This window comes from Eleutherodactylus coqui, chromosome 11 (genome assembly GCF_035609145.1).
Source record: "Eleutherodactylus coqui strain aEleCoq1 chromosome 11, aEleCoq1.hap1, whole genome shotgun sequence".
NCBI classification, from domain to species: Eukaryota; Metazoa; Chordata; class Amphibia; order Anura; family Eleutherodactylidae; genus Eleutherodactylus; species Eleutherodactylus coqui.
Window position 1 is genome coordinate 17,616,641 of NC_089847.1, and position 25,064 is coordinate 17,641,704.

Here is a 25,064-nt window from a genome sequence, read left to right on the forward strand (position 1 = left end):
GCTGTCCGGATCCGCGGGAGACCCGTACCAGAATTAGACTCACCTGCTCTGGACGATGCGGTTCTTCCCTTCTTCGCGGCTGGATCTTTTTTCTTTGGCCCAGCGGATGTGCGCGGCATGCCGCCGGCGGGCCGAGCACATCCGCCAGGCCGAAGAAAGAAGATCCGGCCGCGAAAGAAGGAAGATCCGCATCGTCCGGAGCAGGTGAGTTTATCTGATTTTTAGGCCTCATGTCCGCGGGGCAGGAGGGACCCGCTGCGGATTCTACATGAAGAATCCGCGGCGGGCCTGATTTTCCCTGTGGACATGAGGCCTCAGAGATCAGTTCTAGTATCCGTTCCCCTGCAGCGATTCATTACAATGCCAAGAGGAAAAAAAAGCTGGAGTGCCAGACATACGTGACCCCATCCCAAGTTCAATTGAACAATGGGGATCCAAGTATTACATCTAGAAGATGGATACTTCAACACAAGTATTAATACTTCCAACTGAATGAGGTCTTACCATATCGATCACACAATTTAAAGGGGTTTTCCCTTGCCAATTTTTTTGGCTCCCAGAATGTCAAATTTTACAAGCCTACCACAAGATTTCATCTCCCCCATTGTGGCCTCTAAGCTAGTTCACAGGTGCAATAGATGGATTTCCTGCACGATGACAGGCCTGTGCGCATGCGCAGGTGATTTTCCAAACTTCCAGAATTAAGGGGCCCTGTTCAGTTTTTTTTTCAACTCCATTATGGGAGCAGGAAAACCAACTGCCTACCCGATCAAATCCGTCCTATGATGGAACACAATGGCCCCCCATGGACCCCATTGATTATAATAGGATTCGTCCACTGCGTCCAGCTTCCATTATCCTGTCTGCACTAAAACACACCTCTTCAGGGAGGAATACGGCATACCCTAAACAAATCCCTCTGTACTCCGCCTGATAACATGCTCCCTGACCTACTGACTGCAATCCCTGCTAGCCGTCTTAAACCGCTCCTGCAGTCATACCGATTCTGCCGTCACACGGCTAAATGTCTGACCATTGTCTGTGTATAGCATCCCTCACTCTCCACCTCGCCATACCGTGCACATCTCCAGCCCCTTACTTTCTGTATCACACCATTACTTGTAGTATGTAACCTCGTTGGAACAGGACCCTCACCCCTATTGTTTCCATCAACTGATTACTATGTAACCGTGGTTCTGTAATTTTTTGTATTTTTGTCTCGCTGTATTCCCCGTCTATGTAAGCGCTGCGGAATATGTTGGCGCTATACAAATAAAGATTATTATATTATGTCCAAATCTGTGTTGGAGGCCTTGAATAGACTTTAAAAGCTAGATGAGGTTGCATAGTTAGCAACAAAATATACTGCTAATCTAAGCTTCACAACTAATTAGTTACTATGCAGCCCTAAGGTCTAGGTTCATCCCATACCCACATCAGCTGAAAATCCACAAAAACAGGTGAGTAGACCCGCTGCTCCGGTGACGCTCAGCAGATGGGCAGCGCTCCTGCTGATCGCCACAGCATAAAAACTGCAAGCAGTCCAGACTACGATACAATTTCCTAGGGGTGACCCACGAGACGTTCTGTGCATTTGTCTGCTTTAATAGTGTATATCTTGGCACCAATACAAATTTTCAGCTCCAATTACTTTGTTGCTGTCCAGTTTACAGACTTCCCATAATGCTTTGTTTTCACACCTTAAACCTCTACAGTAAAAATGTGTTCATTTTCTACCCATTTAGTTGAATGGTCATTTTGGCACTGCAGCAGGGCGATCATATTAACAAACCTCGCTGGCCCGGTCACGCATTAGATACCAATCGCGTTTCGGAATGCAATTACATTCTAATAGATGGAGTAAAATGAATCGGGTCCCCGAGGTCGATGGCGCTTGATACAGTTAAGTAGTTGTCTAGGAGGATGCCAAGCAATGCTGCTATAGCCGCGCTTTATCTAGTAGAACATTAATGGACACCCTTTAATCTTTTTGAATTGTTTGGCTTGTCTATCATTTCGTGTTTGGTCCAAACCAAAAAACCTGGAGGACAGTGGTGGAAAGATTTCTTTTCCTCTTCATGCAGATGTGGAGGCAACACCTATATATCATTAGCAGTGTAGATGTAAGGATCTGCAGATTACCTCCTCAGGAGTGTTTAGTCTTTAGCGTTTAGAGCTTTCACCATATCTGTTGGAAAACACATTGTCCTATGGGCATGAAGAAAAGCATTAAGTGGGTTGGCCAGTTGTAAACTACTGATTGCCAATCCTCAAGATAGGTCATCCATAGTAGATCAGCAGGGATCTGGGCCCCTGCTGATCAGCTGTTCTCTGGACCATAGCACTCAGGCACTGACATGATTTTTGCAGGAAGCAGACAACTCCATTCTCGCTGAGGTGGCCAGGCTTGGTATTGCAGGCATTAAAATTAATGGAAACTTGGCCTGCAATAACCAAGTTTGGCCACTGCTGTAAAAACAGAGCAATCTGCTTCCTGTGGAAATAAGGCCACTGCACAAGTGCATCAGCCCCGGGAACAGCTGATCGACAGAGGTCCCAAACCCTGGACACCCTATTTCTAACCTATCCTGTGAATAAGCCATCAGTAGTTTTAAACTAGACAACTATTTTAAGATGACTTTCTACACTCCAAGCTAGAGGCCCGCTGGTTACTTGCTCCTTTCTTTTGGCCATAAACCTCCATCCTGGACAACGGAATTTGGATAACCTGATACACCGGTAAGGGCTTTGCATTGACAAGCCTGGTAAACGGAAGTTAAACTTTGCCTGGAAATGGGAAAAAGGACTGTATACAGTGCATTTTTTCCACTTCTGTTCCGATTTAATAAAGGTTTTTCAGCATCATGGCGCTTGATGGATACTGATGCTTTCCCTATCACCTGCGAGCTTATTTCCAAACCTAGCCTAGCCCTGAACCAGTTTGGGCAGAACCTGGCGCCTCCACCCACATATGTGGACTGAGAAACAATGACAATGCAGGAGCTAGGCCTCTCACTTCTGGAGGTGCCCGAATGCTCAACCAGATTGGCACAGACCTCCGGAAGATAGATGACCCCCCCAACCCACACCTCTTGACCAACTCACACAATACAGCAGGGCGGCTGTGTATGTCGGAGGTATATCTGTGCATGCAAATAGGGCCTTAAATAATGGGCTCCTGCACAGAAGGAGGTCTGTTGACGACTCCAGCATGGTTGCACAGTGTGGTGCGTGCCAGGTGAAGCTGAACTGTGGGCTCCCCCAGAAAGTTATGCTGCGGAGAACGTTGCTGGGAGGATCAGTGTATGAGCAGATGTAAGCGGAAAAGTGGAGATACCCCTGTCAAGTGCCGAGCCATTACTAGTGAAAGCCTGAGTTCCACCAGATGAGTAATGCCAGGGAGCACGACTACTAGAGAGTGAATAGAGCTGAGCCAGTATCGAATGCAATCACCATATGCAGTTTCCAAACAAATGACTGAGAAGGGAATCAAATCTATTCAAGAAATCACTGTCAGCGGTCATATTTATGGATATACTGATAGAAAGATACAAGGAGAGGTATAGACCCTGCATCCAACAGCATGCAGACAAATTGCTATATGGAGTAGCTTACACAGCTGCAAAATACTGATGAACAACCCTTCCTACCCCATACTGGGAGGAGGGGCTGCTTAGTAATATACTTGCAAATCAATAAGACTTGCAATGGGTACCAGTCCCACTGATATGTGTAGTGCACCATGTAGCCCATTAATGATGCCCCATACAATAAAACCCAGCAGGCTGCCTTCTATCTCATGGGTACTGACACCCCAGACTTCCCCAGCATTTTAAAGTTCAACTATTAAAAAAAACCAAAAAAACAGTAAATGCAAGGAAATCACAAGATAACGAGGACCCTTGGTGTGGATTTTGGCTAAAATTTTAACCAATACCTTGAGTTTATATGCATGGAGCTGCCGGAAGCAGGCAACTGCATTTCCACTGCAGAGGCCAAATTTGGTATTTTAGGCCAACTTCCAATTCAATAAGGAACTTCAACTGCAGTACCAAGCTAGACCACTGCAGTGGGAATGGAGCTGTCTGCTTCAGGCACAAATCAGCTCCATGACAAAGTGTAGTGGCCCAGCGAACAACTGATCATAAGAGGTCCCAAATGACAGAGACATGGATAGCCTAAGGATAGGCCATCAGTAGCTCATAACTGGACAACACCATTAACTTGTATTTTTGCTGGCGTGTCCCCTTAAGTTCAAACATTTCTCCATCCTTGACCCTCTCACCTGATTTCCCGTCACATTCTGGAGGTCTCTTCTGTGTATTGCAGGCACTTACGTGCAGTGCAGCCTCCTGTCTGATGCCTATCAGGCAGAGTCTTGAAGGTGACATTTGTTTCATTTCACATCAATCCCATGATGCATTAGCACAAACTTTGCTATAGGCTATACCATTTTTGCCTGCAGGGCAACAATTTAATCATCATTGCCTTCTATATTCACCTCTATAAGCTACAGACCAGTCAGGAGGATAAGCTGTGATCTCCTCTACTATAACCGTTTGACAGTAACTATGTGACCATCGGCATCAGTACCTGACAGGAATGCCTATGTTCCCTCTAGGCAGTTTCTGTGGTAGGGTCGATGTAACAGACTGAGAAATTGACTAGTTTCAGACAGCATAACCCCAAGTAGATCTGATGTAGCCAGAATTGAGATCACATGACCATCGCAAGTGGAAGAGGCCTGGAGTTTCAGATAGAAAGAAGTAACTAACCCAGGTAGCAGTAGCTCACTTATATATACTAGGGGGATAGCTATATAATGAAGGAAATACAAATCACCATAGTGGCCCTTTAACCACAGAGATTCATACAGGCCTAGTAGAAGTACATTATAAACTTGTGTTCCTCGTACTTTCTAGAGTGATTACAAAGCTTGTTTTGCAAGCCGCAACCATAAAAATTAATTTCCATAATTGTCCCACTCCTATAAGCACTTTAATTAAATTGTCAGGCGTTTCAAGGTTTCTATCCGGACGCAGCTCCTCTGTCATACTCTCATTAAACTCAATCTATTATTATTTTCATCTCCCAATTGTGGCTTTGTTCCCAGATCGCGTCTCCGTGGCATTTCTCAGATCAAAGCTCAGCGATTCTTGACTTTTTTTGGTGGAGTCTTGTGTGTTTATTAGCATATCACTGACATTCTTCATGCTACATAGAAGGCTCTGTTATTACCGTTATGTGACTAGCGCATTTCATTTGTACATAAGATTTTCATTTGCCCGTAATAATTAAGTCATTAGGCAAACTGTACTAGGTTTGATCTTGATCTGCCTGAATCCGATCACTTCAATTCCTGCGGACTTCACAGAAGAATCTTTTCAAAGAAGGAAGAACTGAAGATGAATGCAAACATGCCATGCACAAGTTTCCAATCCATTACTAAGGTGTTCGGAAGCATTTCTTAAAGATCCGTCACCGCTGCTGGGATTGCCCAGTTATGAGCCACTGATGGCCTATTAGGCTATTCCATCAATGGCAGATCGGTGGGTGTCCTCCACTTGGGACCCCTACCGATCAGCTGTTTGCTGGGCTGCTGCATTCAGTTTATTTTTGCAGGAATCGAACAGCTGCGTTTCCACAGCAGTGGCCCATCATTGTATTGCCGGCCAAATTCCTATTCAAATGAATGGAAACTTGGCCTGCAATACCAAGAGTGGCCACTGCAGTGGGAATAAAGCTGTCTGCTTCCTGTGCTCCGTGCCCGACTGCAATAGGCTGACAAACAGCTGATCAGTGGGAGTCCACCATTGCTATTCATGGCCCAGCCTGATAGGCCATCAATAGCGCATAACTGGACAACCCTTTTTAATACTTGTATTCCCCATAAAACAGTTCTGGGGTATCATTTCTTATAATAGCATCTCCTAGAATTTAGGTTATCAACTGGGCGTTACCAGACGGGGCCATCCCAGCACACTCACATTGTACAGTATCAGACCATATAGGAACAGTATCAGACCATATATTTTCTAGACCAAACGTCTTTCAATCATTTCTTCATACACCCTACTAAGAAAACCAGAAAAAAAATCATTCATCAACTGGAGAACCCCTTTAAGTATTGGCACAAATGGGTTTAAACAATAAAAGCAGGGGTATTTGGTGGTCCTCTGCTCTGATGACCCAGCACAACGGTCCTCCTGGTCTTTGTGGTGATGAAAACTGATGTGTTCCTGGAGCGGACGCTTCTGCATCGGGATATATGGAAGGGATGATGGCCCCTTGGGCGACCAAAGGAACGGCTCTCTGGTTAGCTACAGGCCTTGGCTGCATCTCCCGGGATTGTCCATGACCCTGCAGGCATGGGCTTCAGCTATAATGTGGTCAGGCTCAGGTAAATACCGAACAGACAAGGATTGCATCGCGGTGAACTGAAACTTTATTAACCACCCATAAAACTTCTCTGGAGTTTTTGAGGGCGCTGGCCCTTTTATAACAAATCGTGCAAATGAACTCTCCTTATGCACAACAGGCGCAATCACAGCAAATAGAGTATAGCGCCTCAACTTGTAGGAGACACCGGATTCCGGTGAATTTTAGCTTCACTAATACTGACAGATGGCAGGTGCTATCATCTCTTACCACCAGTTTCTCAGAAAAAGTTACTGGTGTTGCCAGGCCACGGAATCGTTCCCCGTAGGAGAACAGCACACAGGTATGGTCTCTTCACTGCTTAATTTCCTTCAGCCTGACCCTGAGCACTTCCTTTTCCTGTTGGTACCCACATAGCTGCTCCTCCCCTCTTAATGTACACTGTATCAATAAATACTACAAATGCCATACAGTGTGGTCAGGGCAACGGAGAGCGCTGAGCGTCACACAACCCCTTACGGCGAAATGGATACCACCTGACTGTTGCAGCCAATATGACAGCTGCAGTGGTCCGTGCCATTTCTTTGGCATCAACTATCAGTTGCTGGGAACCAAGATGCCAGGAGGAGGGCACCGGACTGCTGTGGTATCTAATTGGCTGCAGTGGTCAGGTGGTATCCGTTTTACAACAAAGACCGGTAGGACCATGGGACTTCAACACTAGATCACCGGGGCAGAGGAAGAGTAAGCTCAGGGGTGCACAACTGCAGTCCTCAAGGGACCCCAACAGGTCATGTTTTCAGGATATCCTATAGTAAGACCCTCTGTGGCAATGTCTGAGACACCGACAATAACTACATCACCTGTGCAGTACTGCAGAAATCCAGAAAACATGACCTGTTGGGCTGCTTTGAGGACTGGAGTTGTGCACCCCTGGGTAACCTTTGGTAATTTTAACGCATTTGAAGCTCAAGTTTAAAAAAAAAATAAAAAAAATCATCCAGCAACAGGACAACCCTTTTAACAGAGGAAGGTCTCGTCCAATGTCCAATGTCCAATGTCCAATGTCCAATGTCCAATGTCCAATGTCCAATGTCCAATGTCCAATGTCCAAGTCTGAATGCGATTATTGAGAGCATCTCGCACTCTGGAAGACCTATCTATCTTGCATTACAGAGAGAGTCCATTGATTTGAAAAGCACTGTAATACTTAATTTCCCCTCTGGAGGTGCTGCAGGAAAATGGAATATGCTGTTTTCCCACAAATTACAATTGATTGTTGAAGGTCCCAGCAGGGGGATACTTTAAATACAGTAAAAACCTCCCCTCTCTTCGAGAAGTTCTGTTCTACACCACATTTTTTAATTTTTTGTGAGACCACCCCTCTCCACAATCCAGTTTCCATAAAAATTCTGCATGGCCATTTCACAGATGTCTCACTAAACCATGTATAGCCCATTTATGTAATCAGGAAGAGGGGGATAAATGCCAATGACCAGCACAGGTTGAGCTGCTGTACTGAGTTCTGTTATACAATGACTAAAAGCGTACAGTGGCATTATCTAATTACCTTGGCAGAGCATGGTACGATTGTTTGCTCAATCAATTAGTGGACATAGAATAAACAGTGTATAAAGTTAATGGTGAATCCGCTTCCTGGCGAATTAACCAGAAACGTAATAAAAGCTTCCAATGTCACTTTTATAAACTGACAGCGAAGGCTAAAAGGAAATTCATCATCTATATTTATAGATCGTCAATAGAGTAAAAGACTTTACAATTCATTAGCCGCCATCCACAGATATCTGGATCACCAGGTCATTGGTAGCAAAATGCATTAACCAACGCGGCTGTTAGATTACATTTAACAGTCTTACAATCTAAGGCCTCCTTCACATGGGTCACTGACGGTCAGCCAATCAGTGCCAGCGCTTGATTTACCAATCACAGCCATCCATTGACTGTGATTGATTCATTGAGCGCTGGCTCTGATTTGGCTGAGGCCCACGGCCGTCAGCCAATCAGAGGCAGGGCCTCCTGGAAGCGGGGATTTTCCAATCCCCAGCCAAAAGAGATGCTGAAGAACAGTGCTGGGGACTGGGAAGAAGATGCAGTGGAGCCTGACAGCATGGGAGAGGTGATGTATGTTTTTTAATTTTTTCCTGCAGCCAGGGCTTAGTTTAGGGCTTTTACAGTAGGATTTCCTCCTGTCAAAGTTGCATCGCACCGGACGAAAACCACGTTTTCGTGCGATGCAACAGAAAGGAAGGCTCATAGGGGGGCATGGGCTACAAAACCTCGCCAGTCTCGTGCATATCACGAAACCTGCAAGGTTTTTGACTTGCAATGTCGCATGCTATAAGACATTGCAAATGTGAAGGAGCCCACAGGAAAGTATGGGCTTCACATACACGTGATGTGTAGCATTGTCGCAACGTGAGAAAATCGTGCGACTTTGTCGCCTTTGTGAAAGAAGCCTAAGGGAACCTCTTGAAATACAGAATGTTATTGGGCTCTACAGACACAATTGTAGCCGGTTGATCTAGTGAAGTGGTCTGGATACAAAATCTTAGAGGAGTTGCAGGAGATGAGGAGAATACGCCTGACGTTCAGCTCAATAGATTTTAATGCAGAGTTGCAATACCAGAAGAAGCATATGGACAAGAGTGGCGCTATTTCTAGAAGAGTGGGGACAGACTTTTTTTTTAAAGTGACTCTTGTTTTAGGACTGTACAGACACATTCTCCTCTTTGAATCCCTGTTCGGAGGAGTACAATTTTTCCTTGTGGAGTCTGCCTACTAGGCATGAGACTTAAATGGCCATTGCTGTCGTCCTTTAAAAGGGTTTGTAAACTATTGGTGGCCTATCCTCAGGACAGTTCATCAATAGCTTATTGGCAGGGGTCCCTCACTCTGAATCAGCTGTTCTCTGGGCCAGTGTGCTCATGCACCGAATTGACTTCTGCAGATAGCAGACAGCTCCATTCTTATAACAGTGGCCAGGCCTGGTGTTGCAGGCTATGTTCCCATTAATATGAATGGGAACTTGGCCTGCAATATCAAGCCTGGCCATTGAAATAAGAACAGAGCTGTGTCTCCTGCAGAAATCAGTTCAGTGCACACATGCGACCAGCCAACAAACCTGAGCCAATCTACTATGGATGACCTGTCCTGAGAATGACCATCAATAGTTTACAATCCCTTTAAGGATGCTTTCAGAAATGCCATTTTCATGCAGTTATTGAAGCTACAGCAAGGAGTAGGAGAAGTTGATTCTTTCCTATATGCTTCCATCCTTTTACGATCCACTCCTGACATTGGCTTCATTAACAGAATCAGAATGACACATGTAAAAAGCAAACTTACAGGTCCGAAATAAGAGAAAGCCGAGCATGAAAAGTTCCTGTGTTCTGAACCCAGAATGAATGAAAACTGAGCCAGACATTAAGGGGTTAATTAGCTGGAACTAATTTTGCTAATTAATAAAGGACCCAAAGAACGTGTTATTCTACTAGAGTGGATGTGCGCAACTGGATTCAAATACCAAACCTACTCATGTCACCTAGAACTGGCAGGGTGCCCAGCTCCGGCATACAGAACTGTCATTTAGTAAGCCGAGTCATTATGGTGTAAATGCCGGCTGTGCAGCAGCCAATGTTCTTATACAAGACAACATGTCAGACTACATTTTTCTAGACAAAATGCATTTACAATTTAAGGATTTGTATTCTTCACAGCGAACGTAGAATGTCTCAAAGTCCACGTAATAAAACATGCTAGAAGGCGGCTGACCGACACGAACCAAGCATTGTGTGTTGCCTACACAAGGTACCATATTCTGCCCTGAAAGCAATTCTTCTAAACCCTTAAGGACCAAGCACAGTACATTTTCAGTACTTGGCCCTAGGCTTTACTTGACAGTAAAAATACAGCAAGGGATTAATACTCCTTCGGCTTCTTTCACACGAGCGCACATCGGCCGGCCTTTTTCACGGCCAGCCGATATGCGCTTTGGTCTGATGCATTGGATTCCAATGCATCAGATTACATGGGCATATTTCCAAAACGTAAACGCCCAGCAAAGCCAATATAGCACCGGGTGTTTTTACGTCGGTCCCAAAACATAGTCCTGGAACTATGTTTTGGGCCGAAATACGTCGGCCGCTGCGGAGGGAGTTTAGCAGTGTGGCTGCTAAACTCCCTCCCTCTGTTCTCCCCCCATCCCCGTGCAGGCTCACCTCTCTTCCTCCCCGCTCATTCTGTGCAATGGGAGGGGCGGGACAGGGGGCAGAGCTAAGCAGTGATCCACCCCACCTCCTCCCATTGATAGCTATGGAAGAGGGGCGAGACATGGGCGAAGCTAAGTGCCAACCCTCTCCCCACACCTTGGCCATAGCCATAAATGGGAGGAGGCGGGGCAGACCTGTGCTTAGCTCCACCCCCATCCAGCCCCTTCCCATTGCACAGAACTATGGGGGAGGAAGAGAGGTGAGCCTGCACGGTGAAGAGGAGGGGAAATGGGAGATGGCCTGGTGAGGTTGGCGCGTTTGCGCCGGCCTCACCAGGCCCTATGGACAGGCGCTCAAACGTTTGATTTGTGTGCCCATTCACCAGTTTTTTCACCACCAAAGTAGCATATATCGACTGACCGATATCCGTTCGTGTGAACGAAGCCTTCTACTGCAATGTAGCAGGTCAGGCCTTTGGCTCTTAGTCACAGCCAAGGACTCTGAAGAAGGCAGAAGTGTTTTTTAACCAATGAGCGCTATACAGAAACGTCATTCAGTGAACGGAGGCAGAGAGATCTCTCCTGGCCCCTTGCCTTCATTCACAGGGAACAGCCTGTTTACACAGAGTGAAAAGTCGCTCATTAGTCGCTTTGTTTCATGGACCTAAAAGAAAGCGACCAATAAGCACTCGCCAAGCAGCTTGTCAGGTCCCACTTTTACACCGAACGACGTCTATCGTTCAAAGTCTTGACGATAATTGGCTTGTGTAAAAGTACCTTAGTATGGCAACTAGGTGCACTGGCCTACCCAACAGAAGTGGAAGCTGTCACCAAGCAATGGGCAAAACCTATTTATATAGATCTATATAGATGACTTAATGACTATCCATGATGGAACACTCAGGATTTTGGTTAGAATTCTGCCAACTTACTAGTGTAGCTGGGCACAACAAGCCCGGTACTCATCCCAATGAGTGAAAGCCAACGGCTCCTAGTAGTCAGTGTTGTCGTAACTGAAGACTTTTCAGAGCAGTTACTTTTTTAATAGAGACTAAACCTTTCATATAAATACGTTATTTTCTTTTTCAGCGCCAATCACAAACCTTTCAAAGCAATGACCCCAGATCTACCTGCAAAACTACAAATAGCATTACAGAAATGGTATAACTTTACAGCAATCATCTTAGGAACATAGTTCCTGCAGCTTGATTACAGGTAATATCCCCAAAGTGCCCAGAAAATCTATTTTTCTCATTAAATCCATATTCGGTCAGTAAGGTTAGTGGATTTTCTGAACAGATGCGGCTGAAATGACCGGTCTGCAGAATTATGTGCTGAAGCATTTCAGTCTGCAAAATCAAGAAATTCACGATATATTTTGAAAAGGAAAGGCTGTAAGGCGCACGCTTTATTTATGGACAGCGCAATTTCTATAATCCAGAATCACATAATTGCTGGAATTTTGATAATCCAGCACATAACTGCAAAATAATGGCAATGCTGAGCTGACACACAAATTATGCTTCCCTCAGTAAGTAGTTTTACATGGGTGATCGCGATCTCACCGCGAGAAAATCGCGGCAATATCGCAATTTGTGACATGTCTGAGCGTCAGTGCTGCTTTTTCCCCGCAAAAGCATCGCTGTCGCTTGCGATTTTCTCGCGAGAAAGATAATAGGACTTTCGAATGCTAAAAACGCATCGCACGAAAATCGCAAGTGCGTGCTTTACGATAAAACGAAGGCTGCATAGAGAAACATGGGTGATACAAAAAAAAAAAAAAAATGATTTTTTTTTCCCGCACATCACGAGTGTAAACCTCGCAAATGTGAAGGAAACCTTTGAAAAGTATGGGTTTCAAAAGGCCCAATGTCCACGGGTGGATTTGATCTGCAGCACCCGCGCGGGAGATCCACGAATCAAGCCAATCATAGGGATGCATTAGTATCCGCAGGACAGTAAAAAAGCATGCAGATGTCATTTTTTCCTAAGGTACGAATCGCATGCGTGGGAAGAAATTGCAGCATGCTCCATTTTTCTGCAGATCCTTCAGGGACAGCTTCCATTGAAGTCAATGGAAGCTGTCCAATCTGCGGCACACCCGGAGCTGTCACAGAGGATGTACCGCGGATCCGCGGGAAATCAGGAGTACAAAAATAAAAAATAGATGTACTGCGCATGCGCGTGGCAGGCCGGGCGCATCCGCAGTGCACAAGAAAGAAGTTCCGCCTGTGGATGGAGGAGTATACCTGCATCGGCTCCTGACAGGTAAAAAAAAAAAAAAACTGTCCATGGCTGCGGGCACGGGCAGATTCTGTGTGGGATTTCCTGCACAGAATCCATGCGTGCAGGTGGACATTGGTCTAATTGCGTTTTCATGCGCTGTTTCATCAATCAATTTTATCGCCCGTGTGAAACTGGCCTAAAATTAATTTCGCAGGGGCAAGTGCAATATCCGGACGTGAATCTCTGCCAGATATCTCTCTCACCAACGTGCAATTTGCCCGCGAATCCGAGGCGGTTTTTGTATCAAAAACATTTTGCATCATTCCGGGAAATGGGGAACCTCACATCACTTGCGTGCACCTAGCATGCGATGCTGCCGCCGGCCCTACTGAAAACAATGGGCGATGCCGTGGCTTACCCCACATGGCATCGCAGTGCGATGCCAAACAACATTGTTAATGTGTATGACCCCATTCAAAAGAATCTCGCAATGTACAAATCTCGATCGAAAAATTCTGTGCCATGAAAACTGATCTAAGGGCTTATTCACAGGGGCGTAGTAGCACCGTGTTCATATTTTTAACACACAGAATATACGATGCTGAATCACCATTCATTTGCATTCAGGTATCCAGACGAGTGCAACTTTCATTCCTGTTTCTTTGGGTGACCTCTTGTTTCTTTAACTCCATGAGTGCAATACCGCACACGATCCACGTATGTACACTGACTTCTCCGATTATCCCAATGTATGGCACAGTTGTGCAGCCATTTTGGGCGTAGTAGGCGTAGTTACAAAGCCAGATTGTGCAGCCACTTTGGGTGTAGTAGGCGGAGTTACAAAGCCAGATGGGAGGGTGCACATTTAACACTGTGCCGTTAGCAAATAAATTGTAGCATAACCCCATGTTCATACGGGATGGATTTGCGATGGATTTTCTGTGCAGACTCTACACGGAAAATCCACAGCATTTACAGTAGCGCCAATGTAGATGAGATTTTCTAAATCTTGTCTGTTCGCTGTTTAAATGGACCCGCAGTGTGAAATTTAAATCTAAAATGTTCAAAATTTGTTTTTTGGGTACCCCCTCGTACACCAGCAGTGCATCCACCCAGGCATTGAACACGACGCCATTAGCAATTGGCATATGTTGCCCCGGTCGGGACAAAGTAGTTGAATGGGAGACAGAGGACGTCCCAAAACCACCAGGACACAGAGTCATGTGACCACCTCACAAATCGCTGGAACTACACAGGAACGGGTAGGACTTTGCGTTACAAAGTTTACCATCACGCCTGAAGTGATTTAACACATTGTGTGTAGCGGGACAACCCCTTTAACAAAAGCAAAGGCGCTACTAAAAAAAAAAAAAAAAAAAAAAAACACAGGACCCACAATGATAGGAAAAGAGTGCTGATAGTATTTCTGATACGGTTGGGGACATGATAATGTATGGGGTCTTCACCAACCATCATACACTCATCGGCCTGTATATAGATTTATATATGTTCAATATAGATTAGATCTTGTATTCATTAGTAATGCTGACTATTATAGGCAGGATGATGGCAGTAGTGCAAAAAATTACCTACAAGATCCAAGCTCTGCACTGGCCCTCCAGGAGCCGCTGACTGGGGTAATTAAGGGAGGGTCTCCTATTATAACCTCCCCTTCTGCTGGTCATTTACTTGTTAACCCTTTCACTGAACCATTCATCGCCTTCTTATATCACTATATACAAACACAGTGGCATGAAGGATATGTACCTAGAAGTCAGAGTGACACCAAAGTTCTGCTTCTTCCATCAGTAGACGTATAATTACATATTCAGATTGCTACAATAACGCTTCCATTGTAATGGAGACAGTCCCAGGTAGCAGCCAGGATTCAGCAGAAGCAGCAGCGTACAGACGGCATGTACCTGTATGGCTTGGCATGCAGTTGCGTTAAACAAAAGGTGTTTATTTATTTTACGTCCTCAACAAATGGACATTTCGCCATCTATAGGCAGTTTTGTGTGGCCTCCATATTAGCTCCATGGGTCTGTTTTTCCCATCTGCAAAAAAAGAAATGTACCAGGCTCGCTCCTTTTTTTCTGCATTTCTTAAAAAATAATGGATGGTATCTGAGTACTGTCCGTTTTTTTCCACCCCCATAGACTTGAATGGGAGAGTTTCGCCTGTTAAAGGGATTAGAATAGTGTGCGTGATTGTTTTGCCACAGTCCATGTGTGTGTGAAAATACTCTGTGGCGCGTGTTGTCACTTTGAGGGTGGCTTCAGACAACTGTATATCGGACGAGTTTTCACAGCAGGGGGAGGAGGCTGGAAGAGCCGGGAGCAGTGCACTGAGCTCCCGCCCCCCCCTTGCTACTATTTGCTATGGGAGGGGGTAGAGGTAAGTCCGGAAACTTAGCTCTACCCCGATCCAGCCCCTCCCATTGCAAATAGTGCCGAGGGGCAGAGGGTGGGAGCTCAGAGCACTGCTCCCGGCTTTTCCAGCCTCCTCCACCTGCAGAGAGGGACGCTGTATATCAGCCGGGCGTAAAAACCCAGCCAATATACGGTCGTCTGAATAAGCCTTGAATAATATTGGTATTCTGTCTGTGTGGATTCTGTTCTGTTAATTGGACCCCACATGGATGAAAAAAGACAATAGTGTGCTGGAAGCCTATATCACATGCGTAAAACCAGCCTTAGGTCTCATGTCCCGGGTATAATTGAATTGTAGAATCCACGTGGGTCACCTGTGCAGAGGATCTGCAGTTCAATATGCCTATAGACTATCATTGGGCATCCGCAGAGATTTAAATACCAGCGATTGTCATTTTTTCCCCGGTGTCCACATTGCACGTGCGGGAAAAAACGCAGCATGCTCCATTTTTCTGCAGGGATGGCTTCCGTTAAAGTCAATAGTTCCGCGGGAAAGCAGGAGATTAAAAAAAAAATGCACTGCACATGCGCCGGACGCAACCACCATGCTGAAGTGAGAAGATCCGGTCAGCACAGAGGAGACCCACGCTGGATCCAGAGGGGTAAGAAACTGCCTTTTTATTTCCATGGCTGCGGGCACGGGTGCATTCCGCTGCAGATTTCTGCACTTGGAGTCCGTGCATGCCCGTGGACATGAGGCCTTAGGACTCGCTCACACGACTATATTCTGGTTCAAGGATAAACAAGCTGTAATATAGCATCCAGGGAGGTTTATGTGGCCATATTGTAACATCGAGACACGAGGGGGATCTGTAGTGTGAGAGGATGAAGACGCTTTTACTTTTACTGCTGCTGCTGGACAGAGTTAATAGGGCTATTCAGGCCGCGTCCGCCAGGATATACCAGGGTCAGAGCAGAAGTACTGCTGTGGCTCTTATGCAGCGGCCGGCGCTCATAATTTTAAGCGCAGCCCTCACTGAAATCAATAAGAGCTACACTTGAAATTGCAGTCTGAAGTCCCATAGATTTCAGTGAGAGCTGCGTCTCCAATTACAAGAGCTGGCCACTATACAGGGGTCAGAGCGGCGCTTTCACTCCAAACCCGGAGTATCCCGGTGAGTGATGTCTGGGTGACCCCTTTAAATGGGGTTTTCCTAAATTGACTTTTTATTACCTATCCTTTGGTTATCTCCACCGAGACCCCCACCAATCCCGAGAACATCTCCCCCTCTTCTCCTGACTGTAGTAATGTAGAGGTTGAATGGAGCGCTGCTCCGTGTGATATGGTTATGTGATAAAAGTTGATTTTGACAGAACCCCCTTAAATGGGAGATCGGGCATACTTACCGGGATGCTAGACAACCCCCAAAATCCAGGATGACTGGGCCATACGGCAGTATTGTACGGCTATTTTCTTGCATCAGCGTTTGCTGTAAGTCAAAAATACTGAAAAATTTCAAAAGTTTCCATTAGGACTTAAACAGCCAAATGCACCAATGCGCTTGCCGCTACGCAGCATATTAGAGCATAAACCAGGTAAAAAAATTATTATTTTTTAAACCTATTCAAATTTTGAACTATTGTGAGCCAGTAAATAAAACAAAACAGGAAGAAAGGTCCTACCCTATCTTGTGATGCGAGGCAGTCTTGACATAAAAATGCACGAGACATTCGCATGTTGGCGAACATGATATTGGGCCATGAATCACGGCCCGTGTGAAGTTAGTCTTAGCTTCTTGTTTTCAAACTTCAGCGAAGTTTTAATAGCCAAAGAAGAAATAAAAATAACTGATTCATGCACAAATACGCTCCATAGCGGCGAGTATATTATCATATTCGCCCGTCTGCTTAAGCCCTTATATATTTGCTCTGTAGGTTCCATTCCTGGTTTACCGCCAGTAATACTCATAGGGACCTATCACACGGGTGGAATTATCCCGCCAGCTCCAGCTGCGGAGTTTAATGTGGAATTGCAGGTAGATGTAACATACTATTCTAATGGCATCTAGTCCGTATCTGAATGCTCATGCTATACCAGGATACCACTTGAATTGCTTTTGTTGCTTTTGTCAATCTCCTGGTGACATGTTACACATTAGGTGGTCCTGTCCCAAGTAAAATGACTATGGATAGGGGTATACCCAATTGTTTTGGTTACCGGTTGTAATATCTGAAAAGTCAGATGGGAGCCCCTATTAAATTTATGCAAATATCTCTATGGAATCACGAAGACTAATCAGATTTTTTTCCCACTTACTAAACAATCGCCAAGTCTTGGAGGAAGAGAAGTTTTCAGAAGTGAAAGGGCAATTAAATTAGTATTTAATAAGAGAAAAATTGACTTCAACAATTCTTAACCGCCACACGGCATTTGAGAGTCTGGACATCATGGGTAAATTATAGGTTTCCTTCACAAAAGAGATCATTCATGTCCCTAAAAATTACCGCACTGAAAAACTTACAACACTTTGTGTTCTACATCGTGACTTCAGGGGACATACCCCCCCTTCTATTTCCTTCATTCCCTAATCCCATTATTAGTTACAAGCTGGGCCCTGACCAGGCCCTTATTTGATGGGTAACCGCATAATGGAGTCAGAGACATAAAACACAATAGAAATATATCTGCTTATCTGTTATGAAGCCCAATAAGCACTTATCAATTGTTTATATTTCCTTCCTACACTGCATTTTGCATGGATATACAATGTTATTAATGTATTTTTCCCCTTATTGTTCAGTTATTATTGTACTAAGTAAAATTGTAAATTAATAAACTCTAATGAGAAAAAAAGGTCTATGAATGTAATTGGAGGATAAACTTGTATACAGCCTTTATTATAACTCCATGTGAGAGATGTGAAATACAAGACTATATAATATGGAAAGCTTCCTTGGGCATCCCATATGGCAAAAGTCAATTTACCTGTAGCCCTGCTGCTGGAACTACAACTCCCAGCATGCTGTGAGAGCCATTGCAATCCTGTATATTGTAGCTAAAATATAGTGAAAAGATCCTCAAGTACTACTATCATTGTGATGTCATCAACTGCCTTAAGGAACATTCCAGAACATCTGTATATGTTGGAGCATGTTGCATATTTGGACATGTTGGGGCATGTTCCTTAAGACAGTTGATGACATCACAATGGCAATTGTGACATCACAATGTGCCTTATGACATCATAATGGCAGGTGCCTTTATATTCTCTTGCACGGCTAATAACCATTGCATTCACTTGCTGCAGCTAGCAGAGTACGAGTGAGAGCTACAACCGCGAATTTCTATATCTTTTTACCTTTGCGATAAAATGAAGGCAAAAGAGATGAGAAAATATTTAGAGGAGGAGGCAAATAAGATCGAGGAGCTATCAGAAGAAGTGAAGATCATCCGGCGGAAGCGCAGTGAGCCTAAGAAACCCAAAAAGAAAGGGTTCTTAGCGCGCCTGCGCAAAGCCTGGAAGAGAATTACTGGATGTATGAGGTGCTGCACCTCCATCCAGGATGAGGAGAGTTCTGAAGAATTCCCAGAACCCACTTGGATCAACATTGAGGAGGAATTTAAAGAGCCCAGTGGCATTAACATAGAGGAGGAACTCCAAGAGCCCAGTGTCATCATCCACAAGGAGGAGGAACGCCTAGAGCGCATTGTTATTGTCCACAGGGAAGAGGAGCTCCTAGAGCCCAGTGGCATCATCAACATGGAAGAGGAACTCCTAGAGCCCAGTGGCATTAGCATGGAGCAGAAACTCCCAAAGCCAAGTGAGAGCAACATGGCGGACAGAAAAGGTAGGGCATCCAGAAACATCCTATAAACTGCAAGATTATGGTTATAGTTATAGCACCCCATGTAACTGCCAAAATGATCTCAAAGATATAGGAACTAACTGATAGAGGTATCTGGGGCTGGAAAGTGCAGTAAGAAAAGTGCTTGGGACTCTCTGCAAGTCATCATGAAAGCTAAAGTCTTTAACCTTCATATTATAATGTACAATATGCTACTGCAAAGGAAAAGTTGACGACCTGCCCAGAGCAATCAACAAGATTTCAGCTTTTATCTCAGCAATAAGTGTGATCTGATTGGTTGCTATGGGGAACTGCTCCATTCTTCCTTTGTAGCAGTTTCCAACATTACTTAATCTCAACTGTGACATCATAGTAAATATGGAATGTGGAATACCAGACAGGGAGTTCTAAACTAATAGACCTTGCTATATAATAACAGCCCCAATATGCAGATGCATGGTTTTCTTCGAAAGCGATGTTAATGTAGGGGGTGCAGAATACACAATACAGCTTATTTCCCATGAAAATTTATAACCTGTCACCAATTTAGCTGTTCAGTCAGTAAATCATCACCAGTAGTATGACTCCATTCAGATTGGGTCACTACGGGTTTTGTTGACAAAAACTGCAAAACTTAAATGTAACTTATGGCCAGCCACCTAATTCTTGGACATTTGGGTCTGCTGGGGCATGAACTGTTCTTATTGTGGGTGACTGCCCTCTATGATGTCCATGTGCCTTAATAGTACATAATGACAGGGATTGTTTTCATGAGGCAGCCCCTTGAAATACAAGTCCTTGGGTTAGGCCCGTCATTCCTTAGTTAGATCTCCATTCTCCTTCGTTATGTATGAAACAGCATTCAGGTTTCCTGATGCGACTTCTTGTTCTAAATTGATATATCTATACATTTTTTTTCTTTACAGTCAATGAGTCATCTTTAGAGAAAGAAAAGGAGGCGGATACTCTGGAAAAAAACAAAAACTTCAAGGCCGACGACCAAGAACCAGAACTGGAGATAGACAGCGTTGTGGAAGAAATACAAGCAGAATATCAACAACTACACAACGTGACCCTCAGCCTGGAAGAACTGTGCATCGAGTACCATGCCAGTCACCAAGAAATACTGGCAACGTACGATCGTATGCACAGCCTGATCCAGAGTTTAGAAGATCTGTATGTCCCATGCAATGAAAAAGTGGACAATAAAGCAGTATACAATAAAAATGTAAACACCAGGGATTTAGGAGAGGACGGACTGGAGAACGCAGAGAGCGCCAAAGATATCCAAAGAACCTCTTGCGAAATCCCAGGGCCAAGTCACATCAGCAGCGGAGGTAAGAAATTGGAAAGTAACTGGAAGTGTTCATCCAAAGTTTTTTACATTAAACAGAGATAGTCTGTAACCGTAGAAACCCATAGCTCTGCACAAGAGCTGCAGGCACAAAATGGTAACAATATTTATCTAGATACTGTATATATATAGTAACACAATCATTTTGTTTCATCTAAAGGAGTGGAATACAAGACAGCAGTTAACACAACTGAAGAAATTAAAGACTGCAGCTCTAAGGAGTCCAGCAGTAGTAGCTCCTCTCTAGAAGAGACACCAGAGGAGATCTACGTCACTATGAAAAGCTTTCATAGCGGCAGTAGTGACGACACGTCTGATTTCTCCTCTTTTGAAGAGGAGACACCACAGGAACTCTACAAGTCTACCAAAACCTTTCAGAGTGACAGCTGCCATGATGAGGAACACAGCACTGAAGATTTGTGTTTTGAGGAAGCCAACCAGGAAATATCTGGCACAGTTCCCCTAACACTAGAGTGCTTTACTTTCTATCAGAAACTAGGAAAAGGAGCCTTTGGAACAGTCTACTTGGCTAAAGATTTCATCCGCAATGAATGCGTAGCCATTAAAGTATCAGGCAAACGGAATTTCGTGGAAAGAAAATACCGTTTCACAGAGCGCCAAATCCTAAAACAATCTTACAAGAGCCCTTACCTGATTCAGGGCCTGGCCGCCTTCCACACCCCAAACTGTGTCTACCAAGTGATGGAATTGTCCACCAGAGGCACCCTCAGGGATTTTATGTACAAGCCCACAAACTTTCCTCTTTGCGTTGACACAATAACATTTATCATCGCAGAAATTATCTGTGGCACAGAGTTCCTGCATAGAAGAGGTATTCTACACCGGGACCTTAAGCCAGCAAACATCCTTCTGACAACAGAGGGACACATCAAAATAGCAGACTTCGGCCTTGCTATAACGCTTGTTTTCCCGTGGACCAGAAGCTACTGTAGAGGTACACCAGGATACACAGCCCCAGAAATGGTGATGGGTGAAAACCATGGCAAAGCGGTAGATTATTTTTCTATTGGCGTGATTATGTATGAACTGTCCACATATTCGAGGCCCTTTCCTGGACAAAATTGCAGAGAAATTGAGCAGGCTGTCCTTCATCGTGATCCATGCTACCCAGACACCCTGTCTTATGGCATGGTGAACGTCATGGAAGGGCTGCTGTGTAAAAATCCGAGCCGGCGGTATGGAATAGTGTCAGACATCAAAAGACATCTATATTTTCGTAACATAAATTGGGAAGATGTGAAAGCCAGGAGAATGGCACCACCAGCAATCATGACAACAATGTCTGTTGACCTGAGTTTTAACGACCCTCTGCCCTATGCTGAAAAGCCAAATAGAATAAGAGCTGAAGAGCAGAAGCTCTTCGAAAGATTCAGCTTTGTGTGTTCAGAGTGGTCTGAACACTATCATCCTGCCATCGAGATCGAATATTAAATGACCAAACCAGGTCATTCAAGAAAACTGTTTTGAGTTGGTGGATGAAGCTCAAAACAGCATAGCTAATGAAATTCATCCATATGCACCATCTATAACTTTCTACTACCTACTAGACATCAGAAAGAACTGAATGATACGATCAACTGGACTTCCATATTTACCAGATTTGACAACCCCACCAAACATCCACCACTTAACATCCATGTAGATTTGAGCTTCAACGACCCAGGGATTTGTTCCGATCGCCATATTTGGGATCAGGGAGGAATTTTTTCCCTTTAGGAGGACAAACCAACATTAAGTCCTCAGGGGTTTTTCGCCTCCCTCTGGGTCAACATAGCAAGTATTACAGGTTGAAATTGAAAGACTTCTTTCAACCTTACTTGCTATGTAACCATCTGGACATCTCATCTACAATGTGGTGATGATGACAAAAGGAAGCTGCTAAAGAAGAAAGCAGCTCCTTCATTTATTGGATTTGACAGAAGGAAGCTACTAACATTGGAAGTAGCTCCTTCACCCACCGGACTTGACAAATAGAAGGCCCAAAGGCTGAACGTGGATTGTAGGAATCCAGGGAATTGTCACCTATGTGTGATCTGCACCTGCATCTCCAAAAACACCACTACAGTAAGCCAAGGCTTGAAGAGCGGAATCACCATCATCTGCTCCTTTCTATCCAATGTATGCTTCACCCATTGGACTTGACAAATAGAAGGCCCAAAGGCTGAACGTGGATTGTAGGAATCCAGGGAATTGTCACCTATGTGTGATCTGCACCTGCATCTCCAAAAACACCACTACAGTAAGCCAAGGCCTGAAGAGCGGAATCACCATCATCTGCTCCTTTCTATCCAATGTATGCTTCACCCACCGGACTTGACAAATAGAAGGCCCAAAGGCTGAACATGGATTGTAGGAATCCAGGGAAGTGTCACCTATGTGTGATCTGCACCTGCATCTCCAGAAACACCACTACAGTAAGCCAAGGCTTGAAGAGCGGAATCACCATCATCTGCTCCTTTCTATCCAATGTATGATAACATCTTCATGCATTAATAATAAATATATGTTAACATCTATAGAGAATTTGTCTTCAATCCTCCCACATACCGTGGAAATGGTACAAGAAAGGGTTAAAATAAGAGGAAGAGAGGTGGCGGGTATATTAGTAACATAACATAGTATAGTAGGCTGAAAAAAGACACATGTCGATCCAGTTTAGGGGGATTATTTCACTAATGATTGTTTAAGACCGCGTTTTAAGATATTTACTGACCTTGTGTGTCAGTGACCTGCAAACATTTATCTGCTGTAATCAGAGTAACATTTTAGTTTCCTATGGGATCTGCACACTTAGCTTCCATAAACAGTATTGCAATGACTCTCACATCATGCTGGGGGTTGTAGTTCCAACAGTAAGGCCACAGGTAATTGACTTTCTGCTGTGCACAAAAATACATATTGCTCTCTATGGAAGTGGACACACAGCTGTAGAGAGCAAAATACAGTCCTACTCATATCTAAGAAGTGCATACAGTTGTATCCAGTGTAGACAATGCTCTGTGAGCTAAACAGCCTGTACTCCAGACTGATTGGTAGTTTGCTACAATGTATCAGTCTGGGATCTGAGCTGTTTAGCTCACAGAGCATTGTCTACACTAGATACAATTGTATCTACTTCTCAGCTGAGAGTAGGACTAGCTATATACAGGTTTACTGCCTGTGATTGGAAAAGGTGTTCTCATTCAATGACAGCAAGCAATATCTTAAATGGTGAAGATTTGGTACAAAGTCTATTAGAAAATTGAAGAACTTGTCATGTGTACAAGAATTAAAAATAGTTGTTCAGGACTTTTCCATTGATCACCCATCCTGAGGATTGGTTATCAACAGATAATCGTAGGGGTCCACCCTTCAGATGACCATCAGGTCCACCAATCGTGCTGATATCACTGGAAGCAGATAGCCCTCTTCATACTGTAGCTGCCCGGTTTAGTGTTACAGGCACAACACCCATTGAATCCATTGGGAGCTGTGACTGTAGTACCAAACCAGGCCACTGCAATATTGACAGCGCAATATTTCCAGTGATAAAGTTGCACTGACAGCAGGCCTGACAATCAACTGATCACCAGGCCTGCAGTCAGTGTGGACACTACAAGAAGCAGGTAGCGCTGTCTGTATTGCATCAGTCTGGTTTGGTAATACATTAAATTGTGAACTGTGCCAGTAGTACCAAACTGGGGCGTAGCGCTATCTGCTTCCAGCACTCTCTGCATTGACAGCAGGTCCAGTGGGGACCCGAAACTGCAAACCCCCACCAATCAACTGTTGATTACCGATCCTGAGGACAGGTCATCACTAGTAAGAGTCCCCGACAACCCTTTAAGCTTAGTTTACATAAAACCAGAGAATAGCTTCAAGGTCTCACACACTGACAGTTTCATAGACCGCGAGTTGCATTATAAGAGGAATAAAACAGAGAACACATCTGTGAACAAGGCAAAACATGCAAACTCCAAATCCGAGCCCAGAGCTCGAGTGCTTAAGCCCGTCTGCCACCCATGTAAGCCTATGTGTCCCATGCACCCTCTTTAGTAGGGTCCTACAGATAATGTGTAATCAGGATGGCACAAACGCTGATATTTAGCCCTATGGTTCAGTAATGGCTCATCCACAACCAGTAAGACGTGCCGCAGTATAAAATACACCGCAGTATGTCATCCGTGTGGTAGAAGGGTCATCATACAGGAAAACGGCAGAATGGACCACTCAAATCCTAGCCTAGAACTCACCTTCCTACTTTGTCTCTGGCCTCACCTCATCCTCTTCATTCTCCGGCTTCACCAGCACTACAGCATAGCTCTCGTTGTTATAGATGACATTCATCCCAACAGATATTTTGGGGAGATCGTGCCCCTCCATCAATGAAGTCCTGAAAAACAAGAGGATTCTAGCTGAATGTAGTAAAAAACTAAACATAGTCCCCTCATGTGACCAAGTATTACACGAGCACTCATTCACCTGAAAGGATGACCATGCACCACCACATTCGCAGACAAAAGGTCAAAAAAGGGCCCATTCGTTTATTTCCAGGAAAATAGGTAATCTATAATCGATCGTCTGGGCTCCCACTGCTCAGGACCCCAGTCGATCAGCTGATATCAGCCCCTGCACTCATTGCAGCAGAGCCACCGATTTC

General features: G+C 44.5%; 1 protein-coding gene across 1 annotated transcript in view; it reads right to left on the reverse strand.

The window, feature by feature from the left end:
- The window catches only part of LOC136581620 (DNA topoisomerase I, mitochondrial-like), a 138,612-nt gene extending 113,820 nt beyond the window's left edge, over window positions 1-24,792 (reverse strand). The window contains exon 1 of the mRNA XM_066582216.1: window positions 24,658-24,792. The gene's annotated coding sequence lies outside the window, so the exon portion shown is untranslated. The remainder of the gene's footprint in view (window positions 1-24,657) is intronic.
- Window positions 24,793-25,064: the final 272 nt, after the last annotated feature.